The following is a 16,625-nucleotide window of genomic DNA, read 5'->3' as shown; positions in this document are numbered from 1 at the left end:
GATTAGGCCCACTGGGAAGGATCTCTGAGGCTGGAGCAGTGGGTAGGTGGGGTGGGAAATCCGAGCCCCTCCTCAGATCATGGGGAGTTCGAAGGATCAGTGAGTAAGGAGGGGTGGAGGGGACTGGAGCTGAGGGGAAAGTGGGAAAGTTGCAGCAGCCACAATGTCTTGAGTGTCTCTCTGCCCACCTAAGAGGTTTCCCAAGGGCCTACTATCATCAGACTACCTCATGGGGGAACCATCATGCACGGCAAACTCTTGTAACAAGGAATCCATAATTTATAGATTGTGACAGATAATGTGCTGGGACACTGTTTGTTTACAGAGTCAAAGGTTGGGATACTTTTTGCATTCCCACTGAAATCAAATTGTTAAGGAACACATTCTCTGCAAATGGTGCCACACCACCTCCATTATGTTTCTCGCTTTACGACCTCAGTTTTTGTGTGAATATTAAATAAAGTTGATTTATGAACATCAAGATAATGAGATACGAGAATAGAATAGCCTAGCTGGGATACACACGTCCCTAGGAAGCTCGCTATGAAATCTTCGGTCAGGTTATGATGATCCACAGACTACTGATGCGCGGGTCAGCTGTTTGTTCACCCGCTTGCTAATAACCCATCCACAACCGTCCGACTATATGTGGTAAAGTGAAAATCTGAGAACTGGACCTGATCCTAATCCGCAAATATAGAAAATGTGCTGTGCGGTTAAAAAAATGTATTGAACAATTATGTTTTTCGTCAACATTTATTCATTTATTTATTCAATATTTAAGCCAATTGAATCGTAGCCTAATGTTTTGCTTAAACAAAAATTGTAAAACAATAGCCTAAATTGACACAATGCGCATGCTTTTGTTAAATTGCACTCTACAATTAGGCTACTTTGCCCTTGAACAATTTATTGAACAACTATGTTTTTCTTGAGCATTTAGGCCTATTCATTTGAAAAGGCTTATTGAACAGTAGCCTATTACTTTGCTGAAATGAAACAAAATGTCAAACAATAAATGGACATCTTGTAGGACGACGGCCTGTGTGGGCTAATAGCCTACACTTTCAGATTAATAACATAAAAAATCTAATGAAATAAAAAATAGGCATAGAAAACAATAAATAATAATAATAATAAATAGGCTATAAGACAACAACATTTGGAAAATCAAAGTACCCACTGTCCAGTTATGAAGCAATAATTGCCTACTTTGTCTTCCTTTCTTTTGCAGCACTGTGTTAAGAAACAGAATAGCATCTGCTGTGCCAGGTTTCAGTCAGTGGGCACGGCGCAAGATAATGCAGGGGATTACCGGGGCTGAAGCCACTGGGCCCAGGCCCTGGGGGGTCCAAGAGGCAGCAAAAAAATATATATATAAAAAATTATAATAATTACAAACAATATGAAGGAAATATACTGTATACTGTATATACAGTGCATTCAGAAAGTATTCAGACCCCTTGAATATTCCAAATATTGTTACATTACAGCCTTATTCTAAAATTGATTCAATCTTTTTTTTCTTCATCAATCTACACGCAATACCTCATAATGACAAAGCAAAAACAAGTTTTTTGAAATTTACTCAGTACTTTGTTGAAGCACCTTTGGCAGTGATTACAGCCAGCCAAAAAGAAGGAAACACCCCCCCAAAAAATTTAAATTTTACTAGGCAAGTTAGTTAAGAACAAATTCTTATTTTCAATGATGGCCTAGGAACAGTGGGTTAACTGCCTTGTTCTGGGGCAGAATGACAGATGTGTACCTTGTCAGCTCGGGGATTTGATCTTGCAACCTTTCGGTTACTAGTCCAACGCTCTAACCACTAGGCTACGCTGCTGCCCCAACTTAAAGTGTCTTAAAAGGGTGTTGTGCCATCACGAGCTGCCAGAACAGCTACAATGCACTTTGGCATAGATTCCCCAAACCATGCCAGGAAAACGCACGCCACACTATAAAAAATACTTTGCATTCCTTGTTTACTCAAGTGTTTCCTTTATTTCGGCAGTTACTGGTATGCCTACAAGGCCGCAGTTTGGGCAGCATGCATGCCAAATATAAGCTACAGCTTGTTGCATTGTGTCCATAGACATATAATCCATAGAAGGGGTTTGTAACCTCTTACCCTGACAATTTGACTGTTAAACTCATGGGTACACTAGCAATGGATGCCAGTCCTGATTTAAATGGGAACTGCCACCTATGGATTATATTTATATGGTTGGTTACAGCTGTAGGTCTGCTTATTGCAGATTTCAAAATACAATTGCGGGAAAAACGTACAGTTTGGAAAGCAAATGCCTACTACTGAAAAGAGAAGAGTAATCTGTCTGTAGAACCAATACAAAAAAAATTCTCAACAACTCCCAATTTGTAGCTAACAGCATCACTGTTTTTCTAAGTAGCTCATCTTGTTATAGGCTATTGCCACGACGAGCGCAACGGCCATCACCGTGAGTAAAAAAAAAAAAAGATTTCTTAATCCGGCCCTGGGCGCATGTACAGTAAGGCCCGAAAGCTTAGGCTTATGTACAAATGCCAGATAAAAACAAGGCAACAGTAAACATGTCGTCCCTCACTTATTATGCAGCCCCCCCCCCCTCCACCCGGGGCCAATTGAGATATTGCATGTGACTAACACATTTCAGTTATTGCGTGTGACCACATATTATACATTATATTGACCAGATACTGAAGTGAAAATAAATGTCTATAAAAATGGAAGGCAGTTATCCTAGGTACCAGTCTTTTTAGCTAATTCACTCCCTGTACTCCATATCATGCGCCAAAGCTATTTATCAATGGCAAGGAGTGGCAAGGAGTGGAATGTTAGCTAAAGAGACTGGTACTCAGACTAGAAGGAAGTCGGGAGGCAAGATTAGGTGGAGTCTAGGGCTGTGGAGGTCATGAAATTTTGTCAGCAGGTGATTGTCTAGCAAATAACTGCCGGTCTCACGGAAACTGACTGTTAATTAACATAAACACATTTAGCATCTCCTGGCTTCCACGCATAGCCTACAAGGCACTGATGCAGACCTACGGAACTTCTATATTTGAAAAAGCCTAATAAATCCATGTAATATAGCCTACATCATAACAATAAACCCATTATTTATTTTAGACAGGTCTAAAGAAACATGATATGAAGAAAATGTAGTTTTTCTCAGAATAACAGAATAGCATACTCTTGAGTTGTCCTTATGTTAGGACCTGATCTGGCTATGCCATATGGCTGTGGGCTACACTAGTTAATTTAGCAGAAAAGATTTGCTTAGCATGCCGTGGCATTATTTTAGAGTATGAAGAATACAATTGAACAATTGTACAATTGAATAAAACAGAAAGGATATTTTCTCCAAAACGATTTGAGGGAGTGCGCACATGCGGCTATTCTGTGTTGAGCTGTTAACAAAGAAATAGGTATTCCTATATGCTTAATTTTAAGCTATTTATGTAACTTTAGTTGTGATACAAATGTTAGGCTCTATGTTTTCAATTTGTAATACATTCTAAGGTTACATGATACGACTCTAATGATGATTTGAAAAAAGTTGCATGAAAGGCATGAATTCTGCCTTGTTTTTTTCCGCATGCTGTACACACTTCATCAGTCTCTCTCTGTGTGGCGGTAATGCCCCCTAAAAAAATCCATGACTTTTGTGGCTATTGTGCCCTTGGACTGAATATAATAAATAGAATTCCCTTCTCCAAGCTGCATGTCGAAGCACCTCTCACTCAAGTGGCTCTCAGTCACGTGATCCGGTCTTTCTCACAGACTACAAGTGAAGACCGATACATCGGGGACGCAACTGCACGAGGGTTTATCCAATTCCGAGGTGCATATCGAAGATCTTGGAAGAACTGTCCACATTTACTTTTCATTTGCCAACAAGATTGAGTAGACCTAAAGAACAGCAAAAGCACTAGCCTATGTAACTCTACTATCCCCCATAGCACAGATACCAAACATATTCTGAGACAGATGTGGGATACGATAGATCCCAAATTAATATAACCACTAGCAACCAAAAACCTGTAAAAGCAATGAGCCTGACCCAACAGATGAGAACGTTTAGCTTAAAATGTCGATAAACTATTAGGCTATTTCTTCACCTTATAAGTGCAGCAATGTGCACAAGGCAGTAGGCAATTAGCACGTATGTTCCATTAGCAGGAAAACACCATTCCCAAAACAAAAGGGACCACAAATGTGATTATGCATGTAATGCTTTTACTATAAAGGTGCATTTCTATGGTGAAAATTATTTTCCCCAAACTTGAAAATCCCGCGCTGCGTATGTACTGTATACAAGTTAGGCTCTACACCTGTTGTAAAGAGAATTAATGTGCTTCATTTTAAGAAGTTATTTGTCCACTTTAGTTGTGATACTACAAACCTTATCAAAACATATAGGCCTATGGGCTAGGCTACATGAGGTGTGAAAAAAAGTGGGCGCAGTTTGTCGTTAAGCTGGGCATCATTCGGTTTAATATATAATTCACAAATGATAGTATTAGCCTATCACACTATTCTTAATTTAATCTTGTCTTTACATATACTAAATAATATATGTGTGAAATTTGTTTTGATTTAGAATGGACCATTATCACGTGTTTCGAAACAGGGGCAGCGGAAAAAAATACATGTCATCTTTGCACTTAAATAGCGAATGGAGGATGCTTTTCCCGTGGCTCATTTTCATGGCAACCAGGTAGGCTATACTCCTGTTTTAAAGAGAAGCAATGTGCTTAATATTAGGAAAGTTGAGAAATAAATATAGTAGGCCTACCCAATATGGGCTCCTCCTCTTTTTAATAGAAGCCATCACTCTGTTTTCTCACGCAATTGCATTGCCTATAGAAATGTTGCCCAACATCAGCTCATCGGCTCTCATTAAGTGTTTTTCGATTATGTTTGCATTGATGTCAGTTTGATTAGAGGGACAATATAGGGTGGGGTACCAGGCAGTTAGCAAGTTTGATAGGCTACTGATGACCATGAGCGGCCTCAGAGCTTGGAGAAACCTAGTTACCAGTCACGTGGAATTTGACTGCCGTCATGACTCGTGTCCACCAGTGTGGCAGTAATACAGTCACCATAACAGCTCTAGGTGGGACCATACGCATGTGAACAACAGGCCCAACTCCGATATACATGTTTTGTTTTGTTGCCGGCATGTCACATGTCCTACATATCAGTACACTTGTAACAACCTAAGTATTACAAAACTTCTATTCAAACAAATAAGCCACACGTAGAAAATAAGCCATTACATTTTTTGTTAACCAAATTCGACATTCTCATTGACCTCCATACAAAAACTCCTCGCTTGGTGAGTAAATAAAACAACAAATAACAGCACCTGCTGGAGAAGATCCCTCTCGCTTCGCCTTTTCCTCTCTAGTGTGACTCACAAATGTTTGTTAATTACTCAAGCTCCTGCCTTGGGCCAATCAGTGTAATTTTGTAAATGCCGGATCTCTATGGCAAGATGCATCATTCACCCAAATTTCCTCAAAATCGGCCAGTGCTTTCTGAGATATCACATGTGACTGTATGAACTGATGGACGGACGACCAGACGGACGGAGTCCGATCCACAGTCCCCCCCCCCACACATTTTCATTGTGGGGGCCAATAATGAAAGAAAAACCTCAAAGTAGCCTATAGATATGAATTGCACAAAAATGATACATTTATAGATTTTTTTCTGCATAGTTTTCTTTTTATTCAACCCGCCATATCAGCCACACATTATTTCATGACTCTCAACTAGCACATCACTAGAACAGACCTCAAACCCATTGCACTACACTGAAAGACTATATTTTTAACTAAATAATTATGTCAGTCCAGGAACTGGCACTTAGCCTACTACTAGTGCATATCCAGGCTGTGAAACAGGAGAGAAAAACAGCACCCTGTTTGGGGAAGTAGTCCTGTTCTGAGTTTACATTCCCCATGTGGGTTAATGATTACACAAAGGCTAGATAAGAAAGGTACATTTAGCCTACAAGCCATGTAATTTAAATGTAATTAATTTAAATTATTTAGGATAGCTGTGTATTCCTGACTGCGACACAGAATCTTGGTTGTTTTCATGCCTGTGTCACCTGCCGAACTCTCTCTCTCTCTCTCTCTCTCTATTAGTATGGTGCGCACGTTGGCATTGGGTTAGATTAGCATATGACAGCCGACTAAATTCGGCGCAATAAAGCCCCTAAAATCCCCCTAGTAGGCTGGTTTTGTAAGCATATAAGCCTGTACCAAGGTTTTTCCTGTGTTTTGGCCATATAGTCCTACTGGTCCTGGCTAAAACACACCGCTAACTCATGCTATCTGGGGTTTTTGATGCCCACATCGTAGTAGAGGCAACGTGACCAGTGTCGCCCACCTCGAATGGGATGCTGCTTGGAATGATATCCCCTTTGGTAAACTTTTTACAGCACTCTACAGAAAATATAGTTCTGTAGGTTATAGAATAACTACTTTACATAATACTACAAATACAATTATATGACCATAGGTTTGTGGGTATAGATGAACAATATAGATTAGCCTACAACCAACAACGAAAAGTGGATTTAAGCTTCAGTCAATAAAATAAAACAATCTGACAGCATGTTGACGTTTTTATGCACATTCGATGACTGGATAAACATAAAGATTGAAATATGTCAAAAGCTATTTTTTCTCAGGTGAAGTCATTATCAAACACACGCACGCGGCGCAATGAGGCACAGACGCACGTGGGCGTGAGTGAAATTTCAATCGATTATTCTGCTTATGGTGTTGTAACCTCGTTTCACTTACCAATACTAGACACTCTTCCCCATTTTTCTTCTTGGTGAGTATTACGTGTATTAGCCTATATCAATTCAACAGTTCTGCTAATCCAAAGATCCGTGGGAGAAAAAATAAATATTATCCCACAATCCACTCACAAAAGTAAGGTCCAAGAAAGCCACAATCGAATGATGTTAGTGTCTATTCTGGGCTATGACTTGGTTTACAGTAGCACTGATATTGGTATAGCCATTCACTTGTCTTGGTCTTCTAAAACACACTTATTCTGGAGCAACATGCCGAACCTAAAAATACGAACAAAAATACTAGTAAAAAAACAGTCCAACTGAACCATTCAGGAATTATTCGGTTCGCGGGTAGTCCCTTCACTATTCAGATAATGGCTTCAACGCACAATAAAGGTGTGGTAATGTACCGGCCCCGTTTCGAACAGATCACGGCTGTCCAGTCGGTGTCCACGGCCAGACAAAACGAGAGTGAGAGGCTACAACAGGGATTGACAGCACATCAGACGTCCTCAGAGCGCTGGAAGAGAGGAGAAAGAACTAACGACGATGAATAGAGAAATCCAATATCCTCAGCAAACAAGTCGCCTGCAAGTCTCTCTCTCGCTCTGTCTTTCTCTTTCAGTACACACACCCACATGCTCCAGTCCTCATCCCCGCCTCTCTTTACAGTAGCCTATGCAGCCTAAAGCTATTTCTTTCATCCTCTTGATATTGTGCATAATGCTATTGAATAGGTCAAATCCAATATATTTTTTACATTAAAATGTATCATAACACATTCATAAAAAAACATTCACTTTCATTTTAGTTTGCCGTTGTATTTGTGAGCAATCATTTTAATAAATTAATGACAATTCATTTTCACGTGAATTATTTACAGATTCGACAATTATTCACTGTTGTCAAATTGAGTTCATGAGTGTGTTGATATTGCCACTGAGTCCGTAGAAAACACCACCCAGTAATAAAGAGGAAAGGATTCAATAGAGGGCATTGTTTCTCTGCAATAAGTAATGTAAAATGAGCCTCCACATCTAGCCTATTGAAGAGAGAGAGCAAGTGCGAGAAAAGCAATACTACTATTTCAATATCTTCTGTTTCAGGCTTATCTTTGAGTTCAGACTACAAGTCAACAAGGTTATCCCAGACTAATGTTCTAATATATAATAAGATGGCCTCTCCTAATCATCATCGACTCCCATGTGAATGGCAGAGCAGAGCAGGGCTCAGTGCAATTAATTAATACATAGCTCTCTACCCATGACCCCTCAGAGAAGCCCACTATGCTAGCTCCTTAATATGTTAATATGCCTTTGACATTTAAAGATGCTGCTGAGAAAGAAAAAGAAAAGTTAATTAATAACATTAACCCAATTAAGGATGACAACGGTATGATGGTTAAAACCCTCTCTTGTGCCAGGGCTTGGGGTTGGTTGTAATGGTATTGTTGGATGTTGTTATAGAGATCAATAGTAATGGTGTATTTTTGTAGGCACTACAGTGCATTCAAAAAGTGTTCAGACCCCTTGAATTTTTCTACATGTTATGTTACAGCCTTATTCTAAAATGGATTTTTTTTAAAAAATCCTCCCTCATCAATCTACACTCAATACCCCATAATGACAAAGCAAAAACAGGTTTTCTAAATTTTGTGCAAAATTATTAAAATAAAAAACATAAATATCACATTTACGTGAGTATTCAGACTGTTTACTCAGTACTTCGTTGAAGCACCTTTGGCAGTGATTACAGCATTGAGTCTGCTTGTGTAACGGTATAGCTTCCGTCCCTCTCCTCGCCCCAACCTGGGCTTGAACCAGGGACCCTCTGCGCACATCAACAACTGACACCCACGAAGCATCGTCACCCATCGCGCCACAAAAGCCGCGGCACTTGCAGGGCAAGGGGAACAACTACTTATTAACGTCGCAGAGTGAGTGACGTCACCAATTGAAACGCTATTAGCGCGCACCACCGCTAACTAACTAGCCATTTCACATCGGTTACACTTGGCACACCTGTATTTGGGGAGTTTCTCCCATTCTTCTCTGCAGATTCTCTCAAGCTCTGTCAGGTTGGATGGGGAGCGTCGCTGCACAGCTAAAGTTGAAGTCGGAAGATTACATACACTTAGGTTGGAGAAATTAAAACTAGTTTTTCAAGCTCTCCACAAACTTCTTGTTAACAAACTATAGTTTTGGCAAGTCAGTTAGGACATCTACTTTGTGCATGACACAAGTAATTTTTTCAAAAATTGTTTGCAGACAGATTATTTCACTTATAATTCACTGTATCACAATTACAGTGGGTCAGAAGTTTACATACACTAAGTTGACTGTGCCTTTAAACAGCTTGGAAAATTCCAGAAAATCGATGTCATGGCCTTAGAAGCTTCTGATAGGCTAATTGACATCATTTGAGTCAATTGGAGATGTACCTGTGGATGTATTTCAAGGCCTACCTTCAAACTCAGTGAATCTTTGCTTGACATCATGGGAAAACCAAAAGAAATCAGTCAAGACCTCAGAAAAAAATTGTAGATATCCACAAGTCTGATTTATCCTTGGGAGCAATTTCCAAACGCCTGAAGGTCCCACGTTCATCTGTACAAACAATAGTACGCAAGTATAAACCCCATTGGACAACGCAGCCATCATACCACTCAGGAAGGAGACGCGTTCTGTCTCCTAGAGATGAATGTACTTTGGTGTGAAAAGTGCAAATCAATCCCAGAACAACAGCAAAGAACCCTGTTAAGATGCTGGAGGAAACCGGTACAAAAGTATCTATATCCACAGTAAAACGAGTCCTATATCGACAGAACCTGAAAGGCCGCTCAGCAAGGAGAAATGTCCTCTGGTCTGATGAAACAAAAATAGAACTGTTTGGCCATAATGACCATTGTTATGTTTGGAGGAAAAAGGGGGAGGGTTGCAAGCCAAAGAACACCATCCCAACCGTGAAGCACGGGGGTGGCAGCATCATGTTGTGGGGGTGCTTTGCTGCAGGAGGAACTGGTGCACTTCACAAAATAGATGGCATCATGAGGGAGGAAAATTATGTGGATGTATTGAAGCAACATCTCATGACATCAGTCAGGAAGTTAAAGCTTGGTCGCAAATGGGTCTTCCAAATGGACAATGACCCCAAGCATACTTCCAAAGTTTGTGGCAAAATGGCTTTAAGGACAACAAAGTCAAGGTATTGGAGTGGCCATCACAAAGCCCTGACCTCATTCCTATAGAAAATGTGTGGGCAGAACTGAAAAAGCATGTGCGAGCAAGGAGGCCTACAAACCAGACTCAGTTGCACCAGCCCTGTCATCATGATGCTGCCACCGCCATGCTTAACTATAGGAATGGAGCCAGTATTCCTCAAAGTGTGACACTTGGTATTCAGGCCAAAGAGTTCAATCTTGGTATCATCAGATTAGAGAATCTTGTTTCTCATGGTTGGAGAGTCCTTTAGGTGCCTTTTGGCAAACTCCAATTGGGCTGTCATGTGCCTTTTACTGAGGAATGGCTTCCGTCCGGCCACTCAACCATAGAGGCCTGATTGGTGGAGTGCTGCAGAGATGGTTGACCTTCTGGAAGGTTTTCCCATCTCCATAGAGGAATTCTGGAGCTCTGTCAGAGTGACCATCGGGTTCTTGGTCACCTCCCTGACCAAGGCCCTTCTCCCCCGATTGCTCCGTTTGGCCAGGCGGTTTGGTGTTTCCAAACTTCTTTCATTTAAGAATGATGGGGGATTCTGTGTTCTTGGAGACCTTCAATGCTGCAGACATTTTTTTGGTACCCTTCTCCAGATCTGTGCCTTGACACAATCCTGTCGTGGAGCTCTACGCACAATTCCTTCGACCTTATGGCTTGGTTTTTGCTCTGACATGCACTGTCAACTGTGGGACCTTATATAGACAGGTGTGTGTCTTTCCAAATCATGTCCAATCAGTTGTATTTACCACAGGTGGACTCCAATCAGTTGTAGAAACATCTCAAGGATGATCAATGGAAACAGGATGCACCTGAGCTCAATTTCAAGTCTCATAGCAAAGGGTCTGAATACTTATGTAAATAAGGTATTTCTGTTTTCGCTTTGTCATTATGGGGCATTGTGAGTAGATTGATGAGGAAAACATTGAATTGAATCCATTTTAGAACGAGTTGGTAATGTAAAATAATTAGAAAAAAGGGAAGAGGTCGGAATACTTTCCGAATGCATTGTAACTACGCCATGGTTCGTTGTACAAAGCCTATGGGGAAATTAATGGAATCTTTGTCGGGGTTTTGGATAAACACCGAAAATAAGGCTGTGGTAAACAGGCGCTTCTGACCTTATTTTTGGCATTCCTCCCAAAACCCTATTCTTTTCCCATTAATTCTCCCCATAGAAATGGCTGAACGAACCAGAGGTAATTCATTTCCGGTGTTCAGGACTACAAGCTGGGGAGCTCTATTGATGCCATTGGAACTGATTTCAGCAAGTTTGAGACACAATTTGGGGCATGTTTCCAGAAAATAAGGAGCAGAGGGAGAGAGGGAGGCACTTTTACTTCTGATTGTTATCATTTAACCATGGAGAGATCTAGAGAGAGAGAGGATGGAAAGAGAGAGGGAAGAAGAGAACAAGGGAAGGAGGCACAGATGAAAATAAAGAAATCAAATCAAATTAGATTTGTCACATGCGCCAAATACAACCTTATCGTGAAATGCTTACTTACAAGCCTTTAACCAACAATTACATTTTAAGAAAAATAAGTTAAGAAAAATATTTACTAAAGTAAAAACTAAAAGAGCATCAATAAAATAACGAGGCTATATACAATACCGAGTCAATGTGCGGGGGTACAGGTTAGTCAAGGTAATTGAGGTAATATGTACATGTAGGTAGGGGTAAAGTGACTATGCATAGATAATAGATAATAAACAGCAAGTAGCAACAGCGTAAAAAAAGGGGGGGGGGGGGTCAATGCAAATAGTCCGGGCAGCCATTTGATTAGCTGTTCAGCAGTCTTTTGGCTTGGGGGAGAAGAAAAGGACAGAGACTGTGATTAAAACAATAGCTATCCATGTAAAGGTCCTTGCTGTTGTAACAGAGGACACAGGCAGGGTGAGAACACAGTCATTGGGTTGAGATGGTCTCTCAGGAGTTTTAAAGCTCTGGACTTCTGGGGCTCTTGGTTGGGCCAGAGGAGTGCATGTCTGACATTGAAACATTTGAGCACAAAAACAGAGCTACACTCCCTCGATTGCTTGTGCTCATGCAATGTGTCTGTCTATCTGTCTAATGTATCTCTCTGTCAGCATTTCAGTAATGGTTGGTGGGGCTTGTTGAAATATATTGTTTTGATGGTTAGCATGTCTATCACCGTTACAACCTCGTTATTCCTCCCTGCATCAGCATTCTGAACCCAGCTCACTGCCACTTCCCTATCTCAGTGTGTGTGTGTGTGTGTGTGTGTGTGTGTGTGTGTGTGTGTGTGTGTGTGTGTGTGTGTGTGTGTGTGTGTGTTTGCATGTGCATGTGTGTGTGTCTGTCAGTCTCCCTGTAAAAAAGAGAGGCAAAAATGCTGATTACACAACACGACTGTATATCTCTCTCTCTCTCCACAGTATCTCTCTCTCACAACACGACTGTGTATCTCTCTCCACAGTATCTCTCTCTCTCCTTCCCTCTCTCTCCTTCCCGCTCTCTCCTTCCCGCTCTCTCCTTCCCGCTCTCTCAATTCAATTGAAGGGGTTTTATTGGCATGGGAAACATATGTCAACATTGCCAAAGCAAGTGAAGTAGATAATATACAAAAGTGAAATAAACAATACAAATGAACAGTAAACATCACATTCACAGAAGTTCCAAAATAATAAAGACATTACAAATGCCATATTATGTATATATCGTGTTGTAACTATGTACAAATGGTTAAAAGTACAACATTTCTCTCTCTCTCTCTCTCTCTCTCTCTCTCTCTCTCTTTCATGTTCTTTCTTTCTTTTTTCTTTTTTTCTTTCTCTCTCTCCTTCCCTCTCTCTCTTTCACTTTCTCTCTCGCTCTCTCTCTCTTTCACTCTCATTCTTTTTTTATTTATTTCTTTCTCTCCTCTCTCACTCTCCCCATCTCAACATGACAGGGCTCTAGTCACTCTTTCCATATAGCGTGTTGAAAATAGCAGAAGAAGGCAGATTCACTGTTGTGTCATTGCTGCCGACAGCTCTATTTGGCCGCATCATCACCTGACAGTGTCACTAGGTTTTATAAACAGTGTTGATATGAATGTCATTAAAAAAATTCATCGAACTGGATGGCGCATATTGTAAGCCATGGTCATTATCTGATCCATATTCATAGATTTCCGTTTTCAGTCGTTTCAAGCTTGACATACAATATTTTGTACTACAATGTCACGTTGGCATTTAGCACATTCATCTAAATCTATACTTGTAAATACTGTGCCATGTACAGTCTTACAGATTGCTCCGTGTTGTGAATGAGCTTGACATTGTCATAGGAAGTAACAAATTTAATCAGAATGAGTGCTACTTTCACAACCACCACCACAATCATTTCATTTTACGACCATACAAATGTCACTGCTTTTCTGACAGACAGAACTGCACAACCATTTTACAACCATACAAATACACATGGATTCCTATGCAGGGTGCCATTTGGGACACAGTCCTAGAGGTGACCTCAGAGAGAGATTTTCCCCATCACTGAGTCTTCTCCAGGCAGCACAATTCCCGGCCTAGTGCTTTCTAAATGGACCTTGACTTTCTCACGTGAAATCCCCTCTTCCAAGAGCAGCCATTTTCTCCTCCTTATTGATGCCCTTGGCCTTGGTTTGACTGTTGTAGACTCACTCCTTTCTTTTGTGTATCTGTGACTGAGTCTATGACATCATTCTAAGCGTGTTGATAACAGGTTGAATTTATAGTCTCAAAGCACTTCTAGGTATTTCACTCCATCCTTTACTAATGTGTAGCACCCACTCGTGAGATGTGCAGCAACTACTACAGAAAGCTATACAACACCACACAATGCTTACCCTGTCAGACAAGAGAATGGGCAGAGTCCAAGACAGCTTAAGATAACAGATTCTGGGGGGTCCACATTTGTGAAGACTAGCTGTCACACAGCATTGGTCAACGTAATGGCCGGGAGGTGGTGATGGCATGGGTACAGGGGAAGAGGCATGGGGCTCAGCTATGAGGGGTGTGTGCCCCTGCCAGGCTCTCATCACCCTCCTGGCCCGACCAGTGTTCCAATGTTTCCGCCAGGCGCCTCTCTGTCGTCTCCCCTCTGCCGAATCGATGAGTCTGCACCCCTCAGCCCTCATAGAGGGGGAACAAACAGAGAGACCAGAGGAAAACAAGAGTTCTCTTTGTGGAGAAGAGTGTCTGAAGAGTACAGGCAGTACAGACAGACCTCGTTGGCAGAGCGCTGTAGGCGTCAGGCCTTGACCAATGTTCTGTTCACTGGACAGAGATTAAAGAGTATTGGCTTGTCTGGGAGAGACTCCAAGCTGATCAGAGCACAGAGACAAAAGTCTTGATGGATTTGAGGATTGTCAGAGAGTAGTGTTTTCAGCACTGGGATTTGGGGGAAGATGAGAGAGAGAGTGAACCTGGAGAAGAGTCCCCTAAGCAAGCTGGTCCTGGGGCTTTGTTCACAAACACCAACAGACCCCACAGAGCTCCAGGACAGCAACACAATTAGACCCAACCAAATCATGAGAAAACAAAAAGATAATTACTTGACACATGATTCTGGGGGGTCCACATTTGTGAGGACTAGCTGTCACACCGTATTGATCAACGTAATGGCCGGGAGGTGGTGATGGCATGGGTACAGGGGAAGAGGCATGGGGCTCAGCTATGAGGGGTGTGTGCCCCTGCCAGGCTCTCATCATCCTCCTGGCCCGACCAGTGTTCCAATGTTTCCGCCAGGCGCCTCTCTGTCGTCTCCCCTCTGCCGAATCGATGAGTCTGCACCCCTCAGCCCTCATAGAGGGGGAACAAACAGAGAGACCAGAGGAAAACAAGAGTTCTCTTTGTGGAGAAGAGTGTCTGAAGAGTACAGGCAGTACAGACAGACCTCTTTGGCAGAGCGCTGTAGGCGTCAGGCCTTGACCAATGTTCTGTTCACTGGACAGAGATTAAAGAGTATTGGCTTGTCTGGGAGAGACTCCAAGCTGATCAGAGCACAGAGACAAAAGTCTTGATGGATTTGAGGATTGTCAGAGAGTAGTGTTTTCAGCACTGGGATTTGGGGGAAGATGAGAGAGAGAGTGAACCTGGAGAAGAGTCCCCTAAGCAAGCTGGTCCTGGGGCTTTGTTCACAAACACCAACAGACCCCACAGAGCTCCAGGACAGCAACACAATTAGACCCAACCAAATCATGAGAAAACAAAAAGATAATTACTTGATACATTAGAAAGAATTAACAAAAAACTGAGCAAACTAGAATGCTATTTGGCCCTAAACAGAGAGTACACAGTGGCAGAATACCTGACCACTGTGACTGAACCAAAATGAAGGAAAGCTTTGATTATGTACAGGCTCAGTGGGCATAGTCTTGCTATTGAGAAAGGTCGCGAGCTGCCTATGTTTTCATAAGGTTTGTATAACTAAACTAACTAAAGTCGCTAAATAACTTAATGAAGCACATTAATCCGCTTTACATGGGGTGTAGAGCCTAACTGACATACAAAAGCATACAGAGTTTCAAGTTTGGGGAAGATCATTTTTACCATAAAAATGCACCTTTATAATAAAAGCATTACATGCATAATTGCATTTGCGGTCACATTTTATAATGGTGTTTTCCGCTAATGGAACATTCACACTTATAGCCATGTTCACATTGCTGTGCTTATAATGTGAAGAAATAGCCTAATAGTTTATCAACATTTTATGCTAAACGTTCTGATCTGTTGCATCAGCCATATTGCGTCAAAAAGGTTTTTTGATGCTAGTGGTTATATTAATTTGGGATGTATCGCATCCCACAACAGACCCAGACTATGTTTGGAATATTTATTTCTCGCACTGTAACGGTTGTCGTCGGGAATAGAGGACCAAAACGCAGCAGGAATGTGGATGCTCATCTTGTATTTATTTTTAAATAAAGAGAACACCAAAATAACAAAAACGAAGACCTCATGAACAACAAAACAGTCTTGTTCACGCTCACACAGGCAAAACAAGAAACAATCTCCCACAACACTACACCAAACAATTACCCATATATAGGACTCTCAATCAGAGGCAACGAGAAAGCACCTGCCTCCAATTGAGAGTCCAACCCCCCATTAACCTACACATAGAAATACCACAAACCAGAAAGAACATAGAGATACAAAACATAGAACATAGACCAAAACCCGGAAGTAATAAATCAAACACCCTACTACAAAAATCACCACCCCGAACCACATAAACAAAATACCCTCTGCCACGTCCTGACCAAACTACCATAACAAATAACCCTTATACTGGTCAGGACGTGACACGCACAGAATAAAATAGGTCGAATTTTGTACTATGGGTTGGGTAGGTTACTTTCTAAATGTAATCCGTTACAGTTACTAGCTACCTGTTCAAAATTGTAATCAGTAACGTAACTTTCTCCTCCTCTTTAGCTGAAGCCTGCAGACTGATGGAGGTGTCACACATGGAGGGTCCTTTTCTTGAAGAGCCAGTTGATATTGAAGCACAAATACTCTGCAGAAATCTCAGTCGGGAGAGGGTGATCAGACCCCGCTTGGATGTTTTATCATTCCCTGATGATTATCTGTTTGAGCGTTTCTG

At 41.4% G+C, this 16,625-nt stretch overlaps 1 protein-coding gene across 1 annotated transcript in view; it reads right to left on the bottom strand.

Moving 5' to 3' along the window:
* The window catches only part of LOC115174549 (ras-GEF domain-containing family member 1C), a 46,870-nt gene extending 39,606 nt beyond the window's left edge, over positions 1-7,264 (bottom strand). Inside the window, exon 1 of the mRNA XM_029733191.1 lies at positions 6,817-7,264. The gene's annotated coding sequence lies outside the window, so the exon portion shown is untranslated. The remainder of the gene's footprint in view (positions 1-6,816) is intronic.
* Positions 7,265-16,625: the final 9,361 nt, after the last annotated feature.

Source organism: Salmo trutta, chromosome 3, assembly GCF_901001165.1.
Source record: "Salmo trutta chromosome 3, fSalTru1.1, whole genome shotgun sequence".
Classification (NCBI taxonomy): domain Eukaryota; kingdom Metazoa; phylum Chordata; class Actinopteri; order Salmoniformes; family Salmonidae; genus Salmo; species Salmo trutta.
This window is presented reverse-complemented; position numbering and strand designations above follow the sequence as displayed.